Source organism: Rhipicephalus microplus, chromosome 3 (genome assembly GCF_043290135.1).
Source record: "Rhipicephalus microplus isolate Deutch F79 chromosome 3, USDA_Rmic, whole genome shotgun sequence".
Taxonomy (NCBI): domain Eukaryota; kingdom Metazoa; phylum Arthropoda; class Arachnida; order Ixodida; family Ixodidae; genus Rhipicephalus; species Rhipicephalus microplus.
The window spans coordinates 172938942-172963229 of NC_134702.1; the positions used below are offsets into that span (position 1 = coordinate 172938942).

The 24288-nt window shown below is 45.9% G+C and overlaps 1 protein-coding gene across 2 annotated transcripts in view; it reads right to left on the bottom strand.

Moving 5' to 3' along the window:
* The window catches only part of LOC142802709 (uncharacterized), a 162092-nt gene that overhangs the window by 125301 nt on the left and 12503 nt on the right, over positions 1–24288 (bottom strand). The gene's annotated exons all lie outside the window — the stretch shown is intronic.

Here is a 24288-nt window from a genome sequence, read left to right on the forward strand (position 1 = left end):
AAAAGCGCTGAATCGTTGAAAGCACTGACACAGTGCTTCTGTCATCGTTTTCTTCTCTCGTCCGTGTTTTTGCCATGAGTAAAGGAGAGCACAAGGCACGTGCCGAACGTGGAAGCGCGGCGACGATGCACGAGGAGAGAAGAGTCATTGGAGAGCTCGCGCACCAGCCACGTAATTGCAAGAAATTGGTCAGAAAAAGGCTCCTGGCACGAGACGCGGGCCGTGAAGAAAAAAATCCTGAAGGATAAGCTGGCACTCTTTGTTGGGATGCCGAGATGCAAAGACGGGAAAACGAGCGTCGCTACAGCGACAGGAGCAGCATGACCGCCCGATTCTTTGGATGTTGGCGTGAAGGGGCCCGGGAAATGGCCGTCGACCTTGGAGATGGTCCTGAGTGAGGCTGCCCAAACTTGCCGCATCCTGCCCAGCCGTTCCTAGTGGACTTGCAGCTTCCCCACATCTCATCAGAAAGAGAGCAGCACACACCAGTCAGCCGACTGGATGCGTCAGGGGGGGGGGGGGGGTTCCCTTGACGATCAGGGCCTCGCGAGGCTGGAAATTAAGACAAAGACTGAGACACTGGCAATGAGAACGAACGGTTTGTACGGCCGGAGCAACTTACGGCGACCGTAAAGAAATAGAGCAGGGACTCGACAAAACGTCGACGCCACAAGGGGCAACGAGTCACGACGCAACAATCTCTAACAATGTTCCATTGTTGACGCCATGTTAGCTTAGGGCTAGCAGCTAGGGCTAACAATAGATTAGAACTAATCTACAGCTAGTTTGGGTTCGCCCATGTAGGCAAATTGTTATTGAGTTATTGATTAATATGTGGGGTTTAACGTCCCGAAACCGCCATATGATCATGAGAGATGCTGTAGTGAAAGGCTCCGGAAATTCGGACCACCTGGGGTTCTTTAACGTGCACCCAAATGTGAGCACACGTGTCTACATTTCTGTCTCCATCGAAAATGCCGCTGCCCCGATTCGATCCCCTGACCTGCGGGTCAGCAGTTATTGAGTTATTGGTTGTTGAAATATTGTATAAGATTTTTTTTAGTGTTATTGTTATTGAGTGCTGTAACGCGAATTCTGTGAATTGGTTTTGTCTGTCTGGTGTGATGAAGTATGTTTGTCTTGGCACACTCGCATCTCTCTTTCAAATCCACTCTTCACAAGCACTCCCGAGATCAATATACATGACATTTAATTGGTGAGCCTGCCAGAATAATTGGCAAGCTTGCTGTGATCCTGGCAGGCTCGCCAATTAATTTGTCATGAACTCATCTTGAGAGCGCTTAGATCGATTGGAATTGAAAGAGTCGCGAGACGGACGTCACACAAATAACAAACGCTTCATAAACTGAAAGCTAAAAGGCAAGAAAATCGAAATCGAAAACGAAACCAACACTCATCACCAAGAAATTACCCCAATAGCAGTAAAAGAAAAATACTCTACAAACCAGTCTAAGTCTGTTCTTTGCCCCATAGCCACTGATCCTAATCTAATAGGGCATCTCAAGCATCAAACAATCTCATGGTTCACGTCCGCTTCTTTCCGATGCCATGTTGAGGTTTGCCAACTTCATAACCCGAAAGCTAAAAGGCAAGAAATCGAAAGCAAAAACGAAACCAACACTCATCACCACAAAATTACCCCAATAACAGTAAAAGCAAAATAGTCTGCAAACCAGTCTAAATCTGTTCTTTGCCCCATAGCCACTGATCCTAATCCAATATGGCATCTCAAGCATCGAAATATCTCACGGTTCACGCCGGATTCTCTCGGATGGCATGTTGAGGTTCGCCAAGTACGTCGTTGACTTTCTCCTCAATGTCTCACTGTCACTGTCGATAGGTCCCGCTGGAATGAGCCGCTCGTCGTCGTCACCTGTGTCCCAGACTTAATTGTCTTTTTCGGCCTCGCTAAGCTAGGCTTAGCCTTGCCATGGACTCCCTCGATGGCAAGTCCGTTCTGCTGACTGGTGTGGGCTGTTGCCATCTTGCCGCAAAGTGCTGGAGCTGCAAGTCGCCTAGAAACAGCTGTGCAAAGGTGCGGCAAGTCTGGGCAGCCTCACTCGGAACCTGGGAGGTCAACAGCCACTTCCCAGGCCTCTAACGCTGACACCCCTCAGAACTATGTGGCTATAGGCCTACTGCACTCACTTGATGGCGCCACCGCTCTCAAAGTGCACAGCGCCAATGTGGCAAGATTGAGCCTTTTGTCCTTATTCCCTTCTCGGCGCGTAGCTTGGCGTTGTGTGCGGCAAAAGCCGGTTCGTGACAATGGCCACGCCAAACAAGTCTCACTTGCTATTTTGTGGCTACGGCCAGAAAAAAAAAATTTGAAGGATATTTAAGACGAAGTAGTTTGCTTCATGGTGGCAACTTGTACGCCGCTAATCATGTTTATTGAGTGAAGGAACTCTTCAGTGCTGTCGGTCCGATGAAAATCTTCCGAAAGGGTGTTGTGCAAATGAGCGTAGAGATCAATACACTTTTTCTCTTGGCAAGCGATAGAAGATACTTATATCGGCAGCTTGGCACGTCGCTTGTCCTCTTATCGTTGCAAATTGGCAGAAACAAGTAATATAGTTGAAATAACACACTAACAGTAATAAAAAGAACAGAAACCGCATGAAGTGCCCATCTCTTTGTTTTCTAGCTATGTTAATGCGCTAATTGAGAGCATTAGTGACTAAACGGTGGCAGAGTACATGTTACGAAATCCTCTTCAGATTGTATTTTTATACTGAACAGGCCTAGGCGTTGCAGTTAAGCAGGCATTATTTCATTGTCTGGATTGTTTGAAAACAAGTCTCTACAGTAATAAAAGGACTGTGTACTTTTCTTCTACTACAGGTTTTCCCGCTCAATTTATTCCAAGCACCAGCCAAATTAATCTAGGTGCCGGTCCTTTTAATCCAGCCGCCACTCAAATTAATCCTGATGCCATTCAATTTAACCTAAGTGCCACGAAAATTAATCCAACTGCCAAGCCGATTTAATCTGAACGCCAGCGCATTTAATCCTGATGACATTGTGACTTCAAAACGACCCAGAATTTTCGGGAATGCGTGGAGTGAATAGCTTTGGAGTGAATTTAACAGGAAAAAACCATGAAAGAGTCACTAGTGACTCAATGTGACTCGCGCGACTTTATCACACCTATCACCCGCGTAAACTCTATTCACACCTTCGACATGCATATCAAAGGAAACGCCGTCCACACAGTAATAACTTGATACTTATTAACCAGGCCAATCATCTCATCACGAGTGACTTAGGTGACGTCATCACGCATATCACCCACGCACGCACTGTCTTAACCTTCCGTAATGAATATCAAATGAAACGTCTTTGAAAGGGCAGGAGCTTGATACCTAAAACTCGGCCAAGCCATTGGATCACCATTGACTGAGGGGACGTCATCACCCATATCACCCGCGCACGTAATTTACTCGCCTGCCGACATGCATACCAAACGAAACGTCTTTAGGAGAGCAATAACGTGTTACCTATGACTCGGCCAACTGACTTGATCACTAGTGACTCAGGTGATGTCATCACGCCTATCACCCACACACGCAATGTCTAACCTGCCATCATGTGTATTAGCCGAAACGTCTTTGAGAGGGTAATCACTTGATTGATTGATTTGTGGGGTTTAACGTCCCAAAACCATCATATGATTATGATAGACGCTGTAGTGGAGGGCTCCGGAAATTTTGACCACCTGGGGTTCTTTAATGTGCACCCAAATCTGAGCACACGGACCTCGACATTTCCTTCTCCATCGGAAATGCAGCCGCCGCAGCCGGGATTTGAACCCGCGAACTGCGGGTCAGCAGCCGAGTACCTTAGTCACTAGACCACCGCGGCGGAGCAGGGTAATAACTTGATCGCTGTCAATCGGCCTAGTGACGTCATCACTAGTGGCTCGGGTGACATCATCGCGCCTGACAGCTACGCACGCAGTGTCTAACCTGACTTCATATATATCAAACGAAACGACTTTGAGAGAGTAATAACTTCCAAAAGGATCAAAATGTGGGCCAGTTGTTAATTCATTTTCTTCGTTCAGCGAACTGGGAGCGCAGAGAAAACACAAAGGACGAAGCGAGGAACCACACAACACGAGCGCTCAACTAACAACCGATTTATTTTCCACATCGGAAGGACATATATAAACACAAAATGCGCATGTCAAAAAAGATTATGACGAAATCAAGGGCAGCATGCGAAGCGTGTAATCAAGGCACATGTCTAAGGGTTATCTAGGTAGCTGAATTCACAGTCAAGTAGTGAGAGGGAAGGATGACTTATACATTGGTCCGTATTCCTGGAAATGTGATAGGCTTCAGAAATTTCGCGCGTAGTTTGATGAGGATGCCGGAACAGAACAATTGTATTCTCAAACAGAGGTTGGCACTTGCACGAAACGCAATGTGACGCTAAATGGGAGTAAGAACATATACTGGCCAATAAATTGGCCAGTATATGTTCAATGGTGCACAGGAGGGCACATAATGCATCTAAAGGTAGAGGATGCCTCCAGAAGCACGTAACTAAGTTTGTTAAGTGCATCACCGGAGTAGTATATAAGATACCCCTTTCTTGCGGACGGATGTACATTGGCCAGACCGGCCGATGTGTGAACGTGCGTCTCAGGGAACACAGAAGCTCGTTGAAAAGTACACCTTACTCCCATTTAGCGTCACATTGCGTTTCGTGCAAGTGCCAACCTCTGTTTGAGAATACAATTGTTCTGTTCCGGCATCCTCATCAAACTACGCGCGAAATTTCTGAAGCCTATCACATTTCCAGGAATACGGACCAATGTATAAGTCATCCTTCCCTCTCACTACTTGACTGTGAATTCAGCTACCTAGATAACCCTTAGACATGTGCCCTGATTACACGCTTCGCATGCTGCCCTTGATTTCGTCATAATCTTTTTTGACATGCGCATTTTGTGTTTATATATGTCCTTCCGATGTGGAAAATAAATCGGTTGTTAGTTGAGCGCTCGTGTTGTGTGGTTCCTCGCTTCGTCCTTTGTGTTTTCTCTGCGCTCCCAGTTCGCTGAACGAAGAAAAAAAAAAGTAATAACTTCAACACTGTCACTAAACCCAGTGACGTCATCACTAGTGACTCACGTGACGTCATCTCGCCTAAGACTCACGCAAGCGCTTTCTAATGTGCCTTCATGCATATCAAACAAAACGTCTTTGAGAGGGTAATAACTTGAACGCTGTCACTGAGCCTAGTGACGTCATCAGTAATGACTCGTGTGACGTCATCGCGCCTGACACCCACGCACACAGTGTCCAAACCTGTCTTCATACATATCAAACGAAACGTCTTTGAGAGAGTAATAAATTGAACGCTGTCACTAGGCCCAGTGACATCATCACTAGTGACATGCGCGACGTCATCTCGCATAAGACTCACGCAAGCACTCTAATGTGCCTTCATGCATATCAAACGAAACGTCTTTGAGAGAGTAATAACTTGAACGCTGTCATTAGGCCTAGTGACGTCATCACTAGTGACTCACGTGACGTCATCACGTCTATCACACACGCACGCGATGCCCTAACCTGTCTTCATGCATATCAAACGAAACGTCTTTGAGAGAGTAATAACTTGAATGCTGTCACTAGGCCCAGCGACGTCATCAATAGTGACTTGCGTGACATCATCTCGCCTAAGACTCACGCAAGCACTCTCTAATGTGCCTTCATGCATATCAAACAAAACGTCCTTGAAAGGGCAATAACTTCAACGATGTTACTAGGCCTAGTGACGTCATCACTAGTGACTCATGTGACGTCATCATGCCAATATCTATATAAATAAATATATATATATATATATATATATATATATATATATATATATTAATATATATATATATATATATATATATATATATATATATATATATATATATATATATATATATATATATATATATATATATATATATATAATCATGCGCACGCGGTGTCCTAACCTGTCTTCATGCATATCAACCGAAACGTCTTTGAAACAGTAATAACTTGAATGCTGTCATTAGTCCTAGTGACATCATCGCTAGTGACTCAAGTGACGTCATCATGCCTATCAGACACGCACGCGGTGTCCTAACCTGTCTTCATGTATATCAAACGAAACGTCTTTGAGAGAGTAATCACTTGAACGCTGTCACAAGGTCCAGTGACGTCATCACTAGTGACTGGCATGACGTCATCTTACCTAAGACTCACGCAAGGACTCTCTAATGTGCCTTCAAGCATATAAAAAAACGTCTTTGAAAGAGTAATAACTTGAACGCTGTCACTAGGCACAGTGACGACATAACTAGTGACTCACGTGACGTCATTAAGCCTATCACACATGCCCCGCCGCGATGGTCTAGTGGCTAAGGAACTCGGCTGTTGACCCGCAGGTCGCGGGATTGAATCCCGGCTGCGGCGGCTGCATTTCCGATGGAGGCGGAAATGTTGTAGGCCCGTGTGCTCAGATTTGGATGCACGTTAAAGAACCCCAAGTGGTCGAAATTTCCGGAGCCCTCCACTACGGCGTCTCTCATAATCATATAGTGGTTTTGGGACATTAAACACCACAAATCAATCAATCAACTCCTATCACACACGCACGTGGTGTCCTAACCTGTCTTCATACATACCAAACGAAACGCCTTTGAGAGAGTAATTACTTGAACGCTGTCACTAGGCCGAGCAACGTCATCACTAGTGACTAGCGTGACGTCATCTTGCCTAAGACTCACGCAAGCACTCTCTAATATGCCTTCATGCATATCAAACAAAACGTTCTTGAAAGGGTAATAACTTAAATGATGTTACTAGGCCTAGGGACGTCATCACTTGTGACTCACGTGACGTCATCACGCCTATCACACACGCACGCGGTGTCTTAACATGTCTCCATGCATATCAAAAGAAACGTCTTTGAGAGAGTAATAACTTGATTGCTGTCACTAGGCCTAGTGACGTCAACACTAGTGACTAGCGTGACGTCATCTTGCCTAAGACTCACGCAAGCACTCTCTAATATGCCTTCATGCATATCAAACAAAACGTTCTTGAAAGGGTAATAACGTCAACTATGTTACTAGGCCTAGTGACGTCATCACTAGTGACACACGTGACGTCATCACGCCTATCACACACGCACACGGTGTCTTAACATGTCTCCATGCATATCAAACGAAACGTCTTTGAGAGAGTAATAACTTGAACGCTGTCACTAGGCCCAGTGACGTCAACTCTAGTGACTAGCGTGACGTCATCTTGCCTAAGACTCATGCAAGCACTCTATAATGTGCCTTCATGCATATCAAACAAAACGTCTTTGAGAGGTTAATAACTTGAACGATGTCACTAGGCCTAGTGACGTCATCACTAGTTACTCACGTGACGTCATCATGCCTATCACGCACGCATGCGGTGTCCTAACCTGTCTTCATGCAAGTCAAACGAAACGTCTTTGAGAGCGTAATAGCTCGAACGCTGTCACTTGGCCTAGTGACGTGATCACTAGTGACTCGCGTGACGCCATTATGCCTGACACCCACGCAAGCACTCTGTAACCTGCCTTTATGTAGTATATCAAACGAAACGTCTTTGAAAGAGTAATTACTCGAATGCTCTCACTAGGCCTAGCGACGTGATTACTAGTGACTCCTGTGACGTCATCACGTCTATCACACACGCACGTGCTGTCCTAACCTGTCTTCATGCATATCAAATGAAACTTATGTGAGAGAGCAATAATGTCATACTATGACTCGGCCAACCGACTTGATCACTAGTGACTTACGTGACGTCATCACGACTAACACTCATGCAAGCACTCTCTAACGTGCCTTCATGAATATGAAACGAAACGTCATTTAGAGAATATTAACTTGAATGCCGTTGCAGGCAACGTCTGCTAGTAAAAAAACTGAATTCTCGAGCTGCACAGCCATTCACCGGCTAACCGGTATATGTAGGCACCAGATCGCGCGTTTCGAATTCAGACATGGCTTTTGTTTGACTTGACGCTTTTCTTAACTCGAGTAGATGCGATGGAAGCAACAGTACCTTCAAGCAGCAGTGGGGTACAACCCAACATCAGCGTCCCACCACACGTTGAGGGCAACAGTTCTCCTTCATTCAATAAATAGGAATAATAAAGGCGAAATGACAAGCATTTTCCAAACAATACTCAATTACGCAACATTCAATCGATACCCTGACCTCTCTGCGACGCATTTACTCCAGCTCGTCGTGTGGGAAGATGTAGGCGGCTTTTTTGTCGCTTCTCGTGTTTTGAAGTATGCCTTGAAAATGCGGGCAGCCAGGCCGCACTGCTGTGAACGGACAGGCGTTCTACACTAAACAGGCACGCTTATTCCAAGCACACTAACCTATAAGAAACGGCGTGGCGTAGAGTGTAGAAGGGAAGGCACGAGTCAGGCACAGCATTCAATGGCGCATCAGCAAATGGTCACTTGCAAATAGCAATAGTATGTATCTCAAGTATGGGGAATGCCCCCTATTACAACAGATTTGTTTTAATAGATAACCAGATGAGATATCAGTTGGGCCGAAGGAGTGGTAGACAAATTTTTTTTTAGCAAGTTTTGGAGCAGGCAGACCATGCGTCTTATGTTTGATTACGGATATACAGTATTATGACTAGAGGCTGGAATATATGCAAATGTCTGTTTCGTTTCTTGCATTCCTATCGTGTCATTTTGACACATGAGCACAACTTAGAGGGCAAGGAGAGCTTTTATAGTGCTTTTATAGTGCCTATATACTCCTATTCTAAACGTTGTAGCCTCAATTCATATAGGTGCCTGTAAATGCCTGTTTTCAAAATCGATGCCTACATAAACGCTATTTAACCTGAAATTTTGACTTCAAGTACCGCTGAAGCCCGGTATTCACGTTATCCGTCAAAATATACATTTCAGGACACTGTGGGGTGCAAACTACACTTTATTTCATGAGTTACTTTTAGAACTATCAAGCCCAGAAGGCATTTTAGCCAAAAGGAAGGTCGATTAGCCTCTACACATGTATACCATGCATGTCGCATCGTCCGCTCAGCCTTTTTCCACCGTCCGCTCAAATGCGTAGGGAGCAGGAGGTGCTTCTGTACAGCGGCAGGAAGATGAAGAATGAATGCGAAACTGTGGAGAGTCATCAGGGGAAGTAAAGTGCAGATAAAAAAGCAGTATCTATATAGTTTTCGTTTTATTTGTCATTTACATGTGGTGCTTCAGTAGGTCACCTGAAAATTTTTACTTAGGCAGTGGAAAATGTTGCGTGCCCAATGAAAAGCTTTGTACCACTAGAATTATTTAATTTGATCATTAGAAGCTGCGAAAGCATGATCTGAGGAGGTGAGCTTGAAACCTTCCCCACTAAATCTATGTAGACTTCGCAAGCCCAATTCCTTCCCCGCTATTGGTATCAGAGTCACTCGGAGCTGGAGCATCACACGACATGCATGAGCACGCCATGCGCGCGTAAACTACACTCGCATGAGATGCCCATGTCAGCCCGTGCGTGCAAGCGGTGTTCTGCCGTCTCGATGTTCTTTTGTATTATACTGCGATTTTCGGGGGATAGATCCCAATCTGCGCGCACGTTTTGAGAGGCTGGCTTGGATAACGTATCCTTACCCCAATACACAGTGTCACACCGCTGCAACTTTTGTAAGGGACGACGCACCAAAACCACGCCCAGCGTTGTGAATGCTGGCACCGACACGATGCGAGAACTGCGAGAACACCAACGCAAACAAAATGGAGGCACCTTAGTCTCGCATCTCTCTCTATATGAAATTAAATAAATAAGGCGAATAGATTTCGTCTGTGTGTTCTAGCATTTTTATCAACATTCATGCTTCTATTTAGGCAACTGTTTGCACAAATTGCACACGTTGTCTCCAGTAGTTCTCGCAGTGTCACGTACTACTTTGACATATGCAGGACCATTCTGTCACCTTCACCATGTTGGGGCGCACGCCCATGAGATGAATGTCAAGCCGTGTTCAGTTTGGCATATCACCTCTTCATGACGCGCGTAGTACTGCAAATCTTGGTGAATGAGATTTTGAGCGGCCAGTGCATGCATTTCTTTTCGCTTCTCAAAACTCTTAAATTTGTGTAACGACCCTTAAGGTGTTCCCAGACAGAAGAAAAATTGAGCCTGTGTGGTTAGGCCAAGTTAATAAGCCGCAAAAAAAAAAAACTTCTGGCGTTTTGCACGCTGGCTATTTGTGCATGTGTAGCCCTTCTCAGCTATGCCCCACAAAAAGAGACCCAGAAGCATGTTTATTTGACGGTGCGCACTTAACTGAACTAGAAATAGAGAGACCGTATTCTGCGAACCCAACGGAAAAACGCATGTTTGTGCTAAACCATTACGCGTTTGTACCGTTATAAACTAAAGCATTTTTGCTTGCTTTCTTGTTGTAGAGACTGATCCCGCACCTGTTTATTGGAAAATTTGAGTTTTGTCAAAGTTTATTGTGCCTATATTCACAATTTTGGAAGCCTAAAACAGTGTTTTGGCCACCTATTTTTGGTGCCTAAATCCCGGTTATTTTTAGTACCTATAGAGCCGGCCTCTATAATTATGACCTACCGGACATGTTTTCGCAATGCCGAAGCAAAGATGATGCCCGGTTAAAACATCTACCGTACCTCAAGAAAAAATTGTTGTTCTAATAACGTCGAGCTGGTTAAATCGGTTATGAAATGGGTAATGAAAGAGAACCGGGGCAAGTCCGTGAAAAACAAAATTTATTATTATACAGGCAAAGCTGTTGTCATGAACACGAACCCGTAGTTGTGCTGCTGAGCAGTGTTCTACATATCAAGGCAGTCGAGGGAAGCTTGTACAAAAGTGTAATTGTGCCTATCATAAGCGGCACAGTCCACATGCTGGATGTGCTGCATAGAGCGTCCCGCGGCCTCAACCAGCAGAGCACGGCGATGTTCTTTCTCGGAGATCTCTCCCGGTGTCGTGAGATCATCCCTCCGCTCGCTTAGGAAGCCCTTTACAACTGCCTTGAACTTTGTGAAGAGCTCCCCAACCGGATTGAAGAAAGGGCTGTATGGCGGTAGCCACTTGACTGTGTGGTCGATTGCTGCGAGGACAGCCTGTTCGGCGCAGCGGTGCGCTGGTACGTTGTCAAACAGGAACACTGCCTGTATTCCTGGTTCCTGCTGGGAAACTTTACTCAACACTTCTGCAAGAAAGTCGTTGAAGACAGCCCAGTGGACCTTGTCCGCAATTGTCCAATGGAGAAGGCCATTCGCTGACATGCAGGCTATAACATTTACATTCGCCCCCTTCGCACTAGTTGACAAACGTTATGCTGGAGCACCTCGTTTCGCCCTTCCGAAACTGCGCGAGCACCATACGTGGAAGTTGGTCTTGTCGATGTAGTATCGTGTTAGCGTAGTTCCCTCGATCTGAAGCCACTGGGCATATCGGCACCGCAGGTGTTTCACGTCGGCGCGATTTCTATCTACTGGGCTCGATGTCAGCAGCTTCACCGAATAACCATGGCCATCGAGAAGCCAATCAATCGTCGACGAGCTCACTTCAATGTTAGGCATCTCATCCTTGAGAGCCCTCTTCATTTGTTCCAGTGTGAAGGATAGATTTTCCTGTACGATTCGTTGCAGGGCGTCCACCACGTCCGGTCCAAATTTCCTCGACGACCACCACGTGTTTTAGCTGTGTCACGGTCACTAGCGGCAATAGAACGCACGGTCTTTATATTGAATTTGAGTGTTTCGGAGAGCACTTTTAAATATCCTCCGCACCTGTAAACATCTATTATACGGCAACGATCTACAGGGGAAACGGGAGCGTACTTTTTCTTCGGTTCATCAGGTGCCTTCCGTGGCCTTCCGGGGCACCGAGAGTCTCGGTCTTCCATAGCACCAATGGTCGAAGCGCAAATTTTCACCTATTCCCAGGCCTGAAAAAGCGCTCACCTAACGATGACATGGGCGGAAACTTGAAACTACGCCGGCTTGTCGCTCGCATCGCATCACGTCGTCCCATCCTATGCGCGAAACAGACTCGCCGAAAAACAGCTGTGACACACTGTCGTCTGCATCAGTTTTACTTCAAGCAATTGCTTCAAATCATAAATAACCAGCATTAGGGTATTCTAGCACGAATTACAACGTATCTTCAGTTCTGCAATTTATCATTTCGTGGTATTGTTGTCTGCATTGTAGAACGTCTGCCCGTCGTCTGCATGACTGCCCGTCGTCCTGACAGCAATACAGGCAGTGTTCCTGTTTGACAACGCACCAGAGCACAACAGGCTGTCCTTGCGGCAAGCGGCCACACAGTCAAGTGGCTAAAGCCACAAAGCCCTTTCTTCAATCCGATTGATTGAGGAGCTCTTCACAAAGTTCAAGGCAGGTGTAAAGGGCTTCCTAAGCGAGCGGAGGAATGATCTCCTCACGACACCGGGAGGGATCTCCAAGAAAGAACATCGCCGTGCTCTGCTGGTTGAGGCCGCGGGGTGCTCTATGCAGCACATCCAGCATGTGGACTGTGCCGCTTATGATAGGCACAATTACACTTTTGTACAAGCTGCCCTCGACTGCCTTCATAAGTAGAACACGGCTCAGCAGCACAACTATGGGTTCGTGTTCATGAAAACAGTTTTGCCTGTATAATAATAAATTTTGTTTTTCACGGACTTGCCCCGGTTCTCTTTCATCACCCATTTCATAACCGATTTAACCAGCTCGACGTTATTAGAACAACAATTTTTTCTTGAGGTACGGTAGATAATAACTATAGAGGCCGGCTGTATAGGCACTAAAAAACCGGGATTTAGGCACCAAAAATAGGTAGCCAAAACGCTGTTTTAGGCTTCCAAAATTGTGAATATAGGCACAATAAACTTTGACAAAACTCAAATTTTCCAATAAGCAGGTGCGGGATCAGTCTTTACAACATGAAAGCAAGCAAAAATGCTTTAGTTTATAATGGTACAAACGCGTAATGGTTTAGCATAAACATGCGTTTTTCCGCTGGGTTCGCAGAATACGGTCTCTCTATTTCTAGTTCAGCATGGCCAGTTCAGTGTGCACCGTCGAATAAACATGCTTCTGGGTCTCTTTTTGTGGGGCATAGCTGAGAAGGGCTACACATGTACAAATAGCCAGCGTGCAAAGCGCCAGAAGGTTTTTTTTTTTTTTTGCGGCGTATTAACTTGGCCTAACCACACAGGCTCAATTTTTCTTCTGTCTGGGAACACCTTAAGGGTCGTTACACAAATTTAAGAGTTTTGAGAAGCGAAAAGAAATGCATGCACTGGCCGCTCAAAATCTCATTCACCAAGATTTGCAGTACTACGCGCGTCATAAAGAGGTGATATGCCAAACTGAACACGGCTTGACATTCATCTCATGGGCGTGCGCCCCAACATAATGAAGGTGATAGTATGGTCCTGCATATGTCAAAGTAGTAGGTGACACTGCGAGAACTATTGGACAACGTGTGCAACTTGTGCAAGCAGTTGCCTAAATAGAAGCATGAATGTTGATAAAAATGCTAGAACACACAGACAAAATCTATTTGCCTTAGTTATTTAATTTCATATCGTGAGATACGCGAGACCAAGGTGCCTCCATTTTGTTTGCGTTGGTGTTCTCGCAGTTCTCGCATCGTGTCGGTGCCAGCATTCACAACACTGGGCGTGGTTTTGGTGCGCAGTCCCTTACAGAAATTGCAGCAATGTGACACTGAGTATTGGGGTAAGGATACGTTATCCAAGCCAGCCTCTCAAAACGTGCGCGCAGATAGGGATCTATCCACCAAAAACGCGCAGTACAATACAAAAGAACATCGAGACGGCAGAACACCGCTTGCGCGCACGGGCTGACAAGGGCATCTCATGCGAGTGTGGCTTACGCGCGCATGGCGTGCTCATGCACGACGTGTGATGCTCCAGCTCCGAGAGACTCTGATACCAATAGCGGGGAAGGAATTGGACTTGCGAAGTCTACATAGTTAGTGGCGAAAGTTTCAAGCTCACCTCCTCAGATCATGCGTTCACAGCTTCTAATGATCAAATTAAATAATTCTAGTGATACAAAGCTTTTCATTGGGCACGCGACATTTTCCACTGCCTAGGTAAAAATTTTCAGGTGACCTAGTGAAGCACCACATGTACATGACAAATAAAACTAAAGCTATATAGATACTGCTTTTTTTTTTATCTGCACTTTACTTCCCCTGATGACTCTACACAGTTTCGCATTCATTCTTCATCTTCCTGCCGCTGTACAGAAGCACCTCCTGCGCCCTACGCATCCGAGCAGACTCTGGAAAGAGGCTGAGCAGACGACGCGACATGGATGGTATACATGTGTAGAGGCTAGTCGACCTTCCTTTTGGCTAAAATGCTTTCTGGGCTTGACAGTTCTAAATGTAACTCGTGAAATAAAGTGTAGTTTGCACCCCACAGTGTTCAGAAATCTCTATTTTGACGGGTAAAATGAATACCGGGCTCCAGCGGTACTTGAAACCGAAATTTCAGGTTAAATAGTGTTTATGTAGGCATCCATTTTGAAAACAGGCATTTACAGGCACCTATACGAATTGAGGCTACAACGTCCAAAATAGGCATATATAGGCACTACAAAGCACTATAAAAGCTCCCCTTGCCCTCTAATTTGTGCTCATGTGTCGAAATGACACGATAGGAGCGCAAGAAACGAAACAGACATTTGCATATATTCCAGCCTCTAGTCATAACACTGTATATCCGTAATCAAACATAAGACGCATGGTCTGCCTGCTCCAAAACTTGCTAAAAAAAAAAGATTTGTCTACCACTCCTTCGGCCCAACTGATATCTCATCTGGTTATCTATTAAAACAAATGCGTTGTAATAGAGGGCATTCCCCATACTTGAGATACATACTATTGCTATTTGCAAGTGATCATTTGCTGATGCGCCATTCAATGCTGTGCCTGACTCGTGCCCTCCTTTCTACATTCTACGCCACGCCGTTTCTTATAGGTTAGTGTGCTTGGAATAAGCGTGCCTGTTTAGTGTAGAACGCCTGTCCGTTCACAGCAGTGCGGCCTGGCTGCCCGCATTTTCAAGGCATACTTCAAAACACGATAAGCAACAAAAAAGCCGCCTACATCTTCCCACACGACGAGCTGGAGTAAATGCATCACAGAGATGTCAGGGTATCGGTTGAATGTTGTGTAATTGAGTATTGTTTGGAAAATGCTTAATTGTCATTTCGCCTTAATTATTCCTATTTATTGAATGAAGGAGAACTGTTGCCCTCAGCGAGTGGTGGTACATTGATGTTGGTTTGTACCCCACTGCTGCTTGAAGGTACTGTTGCTTCTATCACATCTACTCGAGTCAAGAAAAGCGTCAAGTCAAACAAAAGCCATGTAAAGATGCCTTTGACTGAATCAAGTCGGTTGACCGAGTCATAAATATGACATTACTGCTCTCTCACAGACGTTTTGATCGATATGCATGAAGACAGGTTAAGACAGCGCATGCGTGTGTGACAGACGTGATGACGTCACACGAGTCACTGGTAATCACGTCGCTAGGCTTAGTGAGAGCATTCGAGTTATTACTCTCACAAAGACGTTTCGTTTGATATGCATGAAGGCAGGTTACAGAGTGCTTGCGTGGGTGTTAGGCGTGATGGCGTCACGCGAGTCACTAGTGATCACGTCACTAGGCCTAGTGACAGCGTCCAAGCTATTACCCTTTCAAAGACGTTTTGTTTGATATGCATAAAGGCACATTAGAGAGTGCTTGCATTATATTTAGGCGAGATGACGTCACGCTAGTCACTAGTGATGACGTCACTGGGCCTAGTGACAGCGTTCAAGTTATTACTCTCTCAAAGACGTTTCGTTTGTTATGTATGAAGACAGGCTCGGACACTGCGTGTGTGTGTGATAGGCATGATGACGTCACGTGAGTCACTACTGATGACGTCACTAGGCTCAGTGACAACGTTTCAGTTATTACCCTCTCAAAGACGTTTTGTTTCATATGCATGAAGGCACATTAGAGAGCGCTTGCGTGAGTCTTAGGCGAGATGACGTTGCTGGGCCTAGTGACAGCGTTGAAGTTATTACTCTCTCAAAGACGTTTCGTTTGATATATATGAAGTCAGGTTAGACACTGCGTGCGTGGCTGTCAGGTGCGATGACGTCACCCGAGTCACTAGTGATCACGTCACTAGGCCGATTGACAGCGTTCAAGGTATTACCTCCTCAAAGACGTTTCGGCTGGTATACATGATGGCTGGTTAGACATTGCATGCGTGGGTGATAGGCGTGATGACGTCACTTGTGTCACTAGTGATCAAGTCAGTTGGCCGAGTCATAAATAACACGTTATTGCTCTCTCAAAGACGTTTCATTTGGTATGCATGTCGGCAGGCGAGTAAATTACGTGCGCGGGTGATATGGGTGATGACGTCCCCTGAGTCAATGGTGATCCTGTGGCTTGGCCGAGTTTTAGGTATCAAGCTCCTGCCCTTTCAAAGACGTTTCATTTAATATGCATGACGGAAGGTTAAGACAGTGCGTGCATGGGTGATATGCGTGATGACGTCACTTAAGTCACTCGTGATGAGATCATTGGCCTGGTTAATAAGTATCAAGTTATAACTGTGTGGACGGCGTTTCCTTTGATATGCAGGTCGAAGGTGTGAATAGAGCTTACGCGGGTGATAGGTGTGATAAAGTCGAGCGAGTCACATTGAGTCACTAGTGACTCATTCATGGTTTTTCCCTGTTAAATTCACTCCAAAACTATTCACTCCACGCATTCCCGAAAATTCTGGGTCGTTTTGAAGTCACAATGTCATCAGGATTAAATTCGCTGGCGTCCGGGTTAAATCGGCTGGCGGTTGGATTAATTTCAGTGGCACTGGGAATAAAATGAATGGCACCTGGATTAATTCGAGTGCAGCTGGATTAAATTGACTGGCACCTAGATTAATTTGGCTGGCGCTTGGATTAAATTGAGCGGGAAAACCTGTAGTTATCAGCGCACCGCCGACACACATCATCTAGTGACAAGCCGTGTGCTTAGCGGAAACCGCCGACCAACGCTCGACAGAAAAAGAAAAGTCTCATGAGTCAGTTTTGAGTGTCGGTTAACGTCTAGAAAAAATATATTTCTCAATATACACTGTGTTCTTCGTTTAGGTCAAACCATTATAAAGCCGATCCTAAGGAGCCCAATCGATGTGTGCAGCCGACAAAATGGGTACTATTTTACATCGCACTGGCTACCACCAATCTCCATTGGGGCCAACAATAATAAAACAAACAGAGGAGCCAAGAATGTGTTAATACTACCTGGAACAGTAGCACAGGCAGAATATTCTTTCAGTGGAGGTTCAGCCGTACTCATGTGCGCTCGTGCATGATTTTGTATGTGTATATTGCACATGCACAATTTTAGATTATGGGGGTGGGAGGCGTGAATGGGTTGTGATCTCCCCTGGCTTTGCCACAGTGACACGAGGAAATGTGGACGCAACTGTGCCAACAGGCAGCGTTTTCTCCTGACAGCTGCTATTCAAGATTTTCGCCTATCGGCGCTGTACTATTTCTAGGGAGTAATGATAAAATTGCTCGTTCCACAGTTACCTGTTCTTACTTAGAGCTATTATGACATCTAAATATGCAATAACAGCAGATGGAAGTCAACTTTTCTTGTTTCGCCGCATACGGATGAATTCACTGGTAGGGATCATTGCCAATCTGGTGCGGCCAAGCGGGATTGTGCAGAGCGAACAGGGACATTTCGTTAGCAGCTGCCAGAGTGGCACTGCCTACGAGGCCTATACTGCATCCATTATGGTAGCGACGCTCGTTTCCCGTGTCTTCGCAGCTTGGCGCTTCAACGCACAGTGCCAGCTCATCCTCCGGGACTTTTCTTCATGGCCCGGGTAGCGTGCCATGAGCCTTTTTTCAACAAACCTCTTGTGTTTACGTAGCTGGTGCGCATGCTCTCAGGTGACTCTTTTCGTACTCGCACACGATCTCCGCGCTTCCACGTTCAGCACACCCCTCGTGCCTCTCTTTTATTCATGACCATCTTGTTTCTACTGGATGTCACAACTCAAGCCAATTACATACCTCTGCATGAAGTTTCAGTGAAGATGCCTTTCAGAATAGTATGCCATATTGAAAAAAGCTCATCTGAGTGCTGCGGCTTGTCCTTTCTTCTATTTTGCGCTCGTAATCGTGCACTGTCTTAAAATATATTCAAGTACTGCCACCAACTAGCCCAGCTTTCAGTCCTTCTAAAATACGTTCATGTGAATCTACTTCGTTGAAATTGAAGATAAAGATTAAAATGATTGAGCGGCCGCTGTAGTACTGAAAATATTTGCAAGAATATCTTTGTAATTATGTATGCTGTAAAATCTCGATTCAGGACACTCTTCCTTTACAGTACGTGAAAGATAACCGGACATAATTTGTACAAGGCACCCTTCTTCGGTCACGAATGAAATGCAAGGCAGCAGAGGAGGAGAGGTGCATGCTTCCAATGAAGTGTGTTTGTTGGAATTGTGCCTAGCATGAACTGAAAGAAGAAGAGGAGTAGTGGAGCAGAAACTTGACGGATTTGGACAGTTCTACAGATGCCATGTTGGGACGCTATTGAGCAGTGCACCAATACAGACGGCAAAAAAATATTTAAAAATTGTTTGTTCTTTATGTTGAAGACTCTAGAAGCTGGCCTTCTCTGATAATTGTATCTGTACCCAACGTCTGACAACTGTTTCTGTAAGAAACAAGCTATTCAGCCAACAACATTGTGTATTCTAAAAACGAAGAAGAATAAAAAGAAAAAGGACCTCGCGCTCTTTGTTCATCGGCGTCTGACTGATGTGGTCACGTGTTCGAGGGCTCCCATCAAACATTGCGTGCGAGCCTCATGACGACCGGGTGCGATCATAGCTACATGATCGTGATACAAGGAAATGGCTTCGAGAAAAAGCTTGTGAGAGGAATGTTACAGTTATGTTTGCATATGCCATGATTGCAGTTTACTGTGTGCGCCACTTGCGAATCTTCCAAAAAGATGTCAGTCACAGCTGTGGCACCATTTTTATCTGCACCTGGTACTCCTCCAAGGCTATATAAATGATGACCGAAGCTTTTCTAGGTGTACCTTGTGTCGGTCCGAGGATGCACAGGTCAGCAGAGCCAAAGGCAACTCCTCTCCTGAAATCACTCGGAGGGGAGAGACAGCATCTGTACCTCAACAACGAAGTCAAACAAACAACAGTAGTCAGCTTCACTAAAGACGCCCCACAACCTCAAGTTTCTACTGAACCAGTTTAGACCTCTGTGCATCGCATGGAGACTCAGATGAGTACACCGAGTTACTGAAGGGCTTAGACTTGCTTTTCATGGATACAACGAATTTAATCATTGAGCAAGAGGCTTCAACTGCAGGGTGATCCTTTAACCAAGTATGTGATTCATCTGATAACACTAGCTATTGATTTTGAAGTTGCTTCAACTTTCCATGAACACATCTGTGATCAACTCGTTGAAGGAGTCTCCAACACAGCGTTGCGTGAGCACTTCTTGAATGCCGGCCGAAGACTTACGTTGGCCAAGGCTGAAGAAATCGGCAAAGCTATGGAAGCAACACAACAAGCTAACACAGTTTATGATGGAGCACCAGTCCAATGCATTGACCAATCCGCAATGTGAAATTGAACGCTAGATCAGCAGTGCTTTCTTCAAGCAACTTCCAAGTTTTGTGTGCCCGTTCAGAACATATCGTACTGAATTCACCACATATTCTTGGCGTACGATTGCCACAATGCATAAGGAGCCTGTAGTCCAAAGAACATATAAAAGAAATATGCTTCCTCTTATTGTAGATACTGGTGCCGCTGTAGTCTTCTTAAATAACCCAGATCATCAAAATTACTTTGCAAGATTTTCCCACATCCTTTTGGTGCCGAGGACTTGAGAACACTGCCTTCATGTCCCGGGAACTGTTGCTTCAGATGTGGGACGTCTTACTACTGCCAGACGATCCCGAAGTGTGCCAAGAACAAGCGGGTGCCTCGTCGAGCCCAGACTATGACGATTGTCAATCAGATGAACAATGAACAAGCTAATCCAGTCTACACAGTTTGACCTCTGGACGTTTCACGTCCTTCACAGCTGGTTAAAGAGTTAGCCACATGGAACGCCAAGCTGAAAGCCTTCCTGACAGACGGGCAAGTGGCACGAGGCTCCGATTTCGCCATGAAATATGACTAAGCTGCTACCAGAGCTTCCACCTTGCTTGAGCATTACATGGACAGACTCAAGGCTTCCGCACTCTCTTCAATGGCGCATCCATCTACAGCCACTGATGGGTACCTGAAACGACCTGCGGACATCAAACGCCTGAGTTAGGCCACGCAAGGTAACCTGGGTCACATGGAGTCATGCCTGCAAGCAGCAGCGACTGTAGTCGACGACTACGCAACCTACTGCGGACTCCACTGTGCCCCGGCTAAGTCAGAATTTGTGCACGTACGTCCCTCCCCTCAGGACACAACTCAGCTCCATATCAGTCTTCCCTCGGGACCGATCCGTGAGGCCAAGGAGATTGGCGTCCTTGGCCTCTTCATACACCACCAACGCAAGGCCCACACCACAATAGCCAAACTTCGCACGGTGGAAGACCAGGTGGGACGTATGGTCCGCCGGGTCTCCAACAAGTGGGGCGAATTACGAAGCAGGGATGCAATGCGGCTTGCCCATGCTTTCGGGACGAGTAGAATACTCTACTTGACTCCCTACTTGCACCTGCGCAAACACGAGGATGATCAACTCGAGGTCATCCTCCGTAAAGTTATTAAGCGGGCTCTCGACCTCCATATCACCACGTCCAACCAGAGACTTCTGGCCCTAGGCGTGGTGAATACCTACCGAGAACTTCGAGAAGCACACCTCGTTAACCAATACACGTGCCTTGCACAGACCCACTCCGGTTGCCGCCTTTTGGACCGAATACACATCAAACACGATTACTATATTGAGGAAAGGGTGAGAGTGCCAGAACCTTGAAGACGCGCCCTCCAGGTCCAACCCCTTCCCCGCAAGATGTCCAAAGAAAACCACAGTGGTCGCCACCAGGCGCGCGCGGAAGCGTTGCAGCGACACTTTGGTCAAGAGGAACACGTGTGCTACGTGGACGTTGCCGGCCCGCACCATGGGGGGTGGTATACGGCCGCAGTCATACACAACGCAAACACCGTAAATGGGCTCACTTTCAAAGCCTACAGCGCAACACACGCGGAGGAGATTGCCATCGCTCTGGCTCTCACCTATCCCTCTTCTAAACATATCATCACCAACTCACGAAGGGCCTGTCGGAACTATCAGCTAGGGTGGGCTTCTCCGCTTGCTCAGCGCATACTGGAACCTAGCTGCCGACACGTTAATCCAACTCCGCGAAATCTGGTTTGGGCACCCGGTCACCAAGGACTCAGGGGTAACGAACAGGTCGATAAGGCCGCCAGCACACTCTCTTCCCAGGCTACCTCCCTGTCTTTGGAAGCCTACTCTCAATCAGACAATTCGGCCCTTTCGTTCAAAGATATTACCAATTACTACAAGGAGGAACACCGGCGCTATCCAGACCCTTGTAAAGGACTGCATCGTGCTGACGAGCGCCTCCTTTTAAAATTGTTTACCAATATTGTACTGTGCCCGGCGGTGCTAAAACATTTAAATTCATCCTTTGATGGCACGTGCCAGCTCTGTGGTGAGGTGGCTGATACCTTCCACATCGTCTGGGCGTGCCAATCTAATCCATCTATCCCCCTCAACCCCAATCCCACGAGAGAGGACTGGGAGGCGGCCGTGCTCGGCTGTCAAGACCTCAAGGCTCAAGAGACTCTGGTTCAACGGGCGCGGGTGGCGTTGCCTTCCAATGGAGCTCTGGAATAGGGGTTCCACCTAGTGCTGTGAGGGTAGGAGGCCAATAAGACCCCAACCCAATCATCTCTCTGTAACCGTTTAATGGTTAATAAATGTTTCACAACCACCTATTATGTATGTGATGCTTAGAACAACAAGAGTCAAAGAAAATTCCTACGAGAAGATGTTTGCAGGAAGCTACAGCTAACTCCTATTCAGGAGAGGGATTCGGTCACAAGCGCGTTTGGTGATCAGCGAACTCAACTTACTCAACGTACGAAGGTTGTCAGCGTTACACTTCAGAGTCAACATGACAACACTTTAGTGCAGATAGAAGCTCTTGTATTTCTCTACATCGGTGGTGACATAATTGATTCTTCAGACTAATAAACTTTACAGTCATGCAGAAGGTTAACCATTCGCCGATGCCGTTGTTTTCCAAAGCATCATCTGCGAAGCTGGAGTAGGTGTTCTGAATGGATAGAATCAATTGTGGAAAGTATTCTAAATATCAGTTGAGTGTTGGATGACAGAACGTTAGTCGTTCTTAACACGAAAATGGGGTGCATTCTACAACGTCCACCATCCGTTCAGAAGCGAGGTGCACAGTATGCAAGCAGTCATACCTGATTCCTGCGAACAGATGTCTACGATGAGTAGATTTCTCATACTCATCACACAAGTTTCGAGCTTCATACCAGTGGTATTGCAGAAATGCCATTTGCGAAGAAAAATATCGACATAAGAGGGTTTAACAAAGCCATCGATGTCCGAAATAGTCGCAAAGAAGTTGTGCTACAAAGGACATCAGCGAAGAATCATGCGAAAAATCACAGCAGTGTTCGCATTTCTTTAAAGAAAGAAACAAATAAACCTTGTGTAAAAAGTATGAGGTCACACAAGAAAAACGATGATGCGGAGATCAGCACTCATGAAATGTCAGAAGTAATCTGCAAAACAGGTAGGACAAAACACCAGTTGTGCTAGACGCATCTTCTAACGGGGAAGAGGGTGCCCTTCAATGTCCAACTTATAGAGGCGGTTAAAGCAAAGTTGATTGATTTGTGGGGTTTAACGTCCCAAAACCACCATTTGATTATGAGAGACGCCGTAGTGGAGGGCTCCGGAAATTTTGACCACCTGGGGTTCTTTAACGTGCACCCAAATCTGAGTACACGGGCCTACAACATTTCCGCCTCCATCGGAAATGCAGCCGCCGCAGCCGGGAATCGAACCCGCGACCTGCGGGTCAGCAGGTTAAAGCAAAGTCACCCTTGAAGTCAGCTCTCCCTTCGTCAAGGTGAAACTTGAGAAGACGGCAATTGGCCTGAATGTATGCTGCAATATCAGCATTATGAACCCCTCAATTCGAGTGACACGCATCAACACCGTTGTCATGGTGGCCTTCAAGGCACTCTCGTTGAGCTATCTGAAGGATTTTGGTACCTAAGATGACACCAACGTGTTAAACAAGTGCACAGTAATTGTGATGCCTGGGTGCGATTATCACTCGATGCCCCCTTAACAGCTACAATGCCATTCCAAAAGACAGTGAGTCCCGATCGAAGCTGCTTTAAGTCAACAAGATCGACAGTATTATGCCTGTTGCTGCTAGTAGAGACTATCGTGAAAGCGTATATTATCGTTAAACATGTGCCAGATAGAGCAGTACTCATATGTGAAGGGCCTTGAGGCTAACACATTTCGGAAGACTTTCTGTTCTTTTACTACACAGAGTTTCATTTTACAATAAGGAAGACACGCTAAAGACAGATAGTCGTACGCAGTCGAGACTTTAGAGACATATTAATTTAGGACTTTTCTACACTCGTGCAAATAACCTGAAAATTGTAGCTGAGCATTATTCGTTGATGGGAATATTTGTGGAAGGATGATACAGTCTGTAAAAGGGTGCCTATGTACAATATTAAAGAAAATTTTGTGAAATTTTAAGGGTGGGACATGTAGAAAATCGTGCGCCTTTTGGACTCAACAGATTAAGAAGGTAAATGGGACAGAAGTTTGTTCTTGCACTGTTCAATAAACACCATCCCATGGAGGGCACTGCGCCGAGTGCCAATAAATGTTGCAGAGAGATTTTCTCTCAAAGGCATAACACTTTCAAAGATCAAAGCCTGTCACAAAAAGACGATGAGACAGGCATTTTCAGGGAACGAGGACGGTGGCTTGTTGCTCATAGGTATAGCTCGCATTGACAGATCTATGGAACTGTGCTAGCGGTGACTCAGGGAAGAAGGGTGGGGCAAAA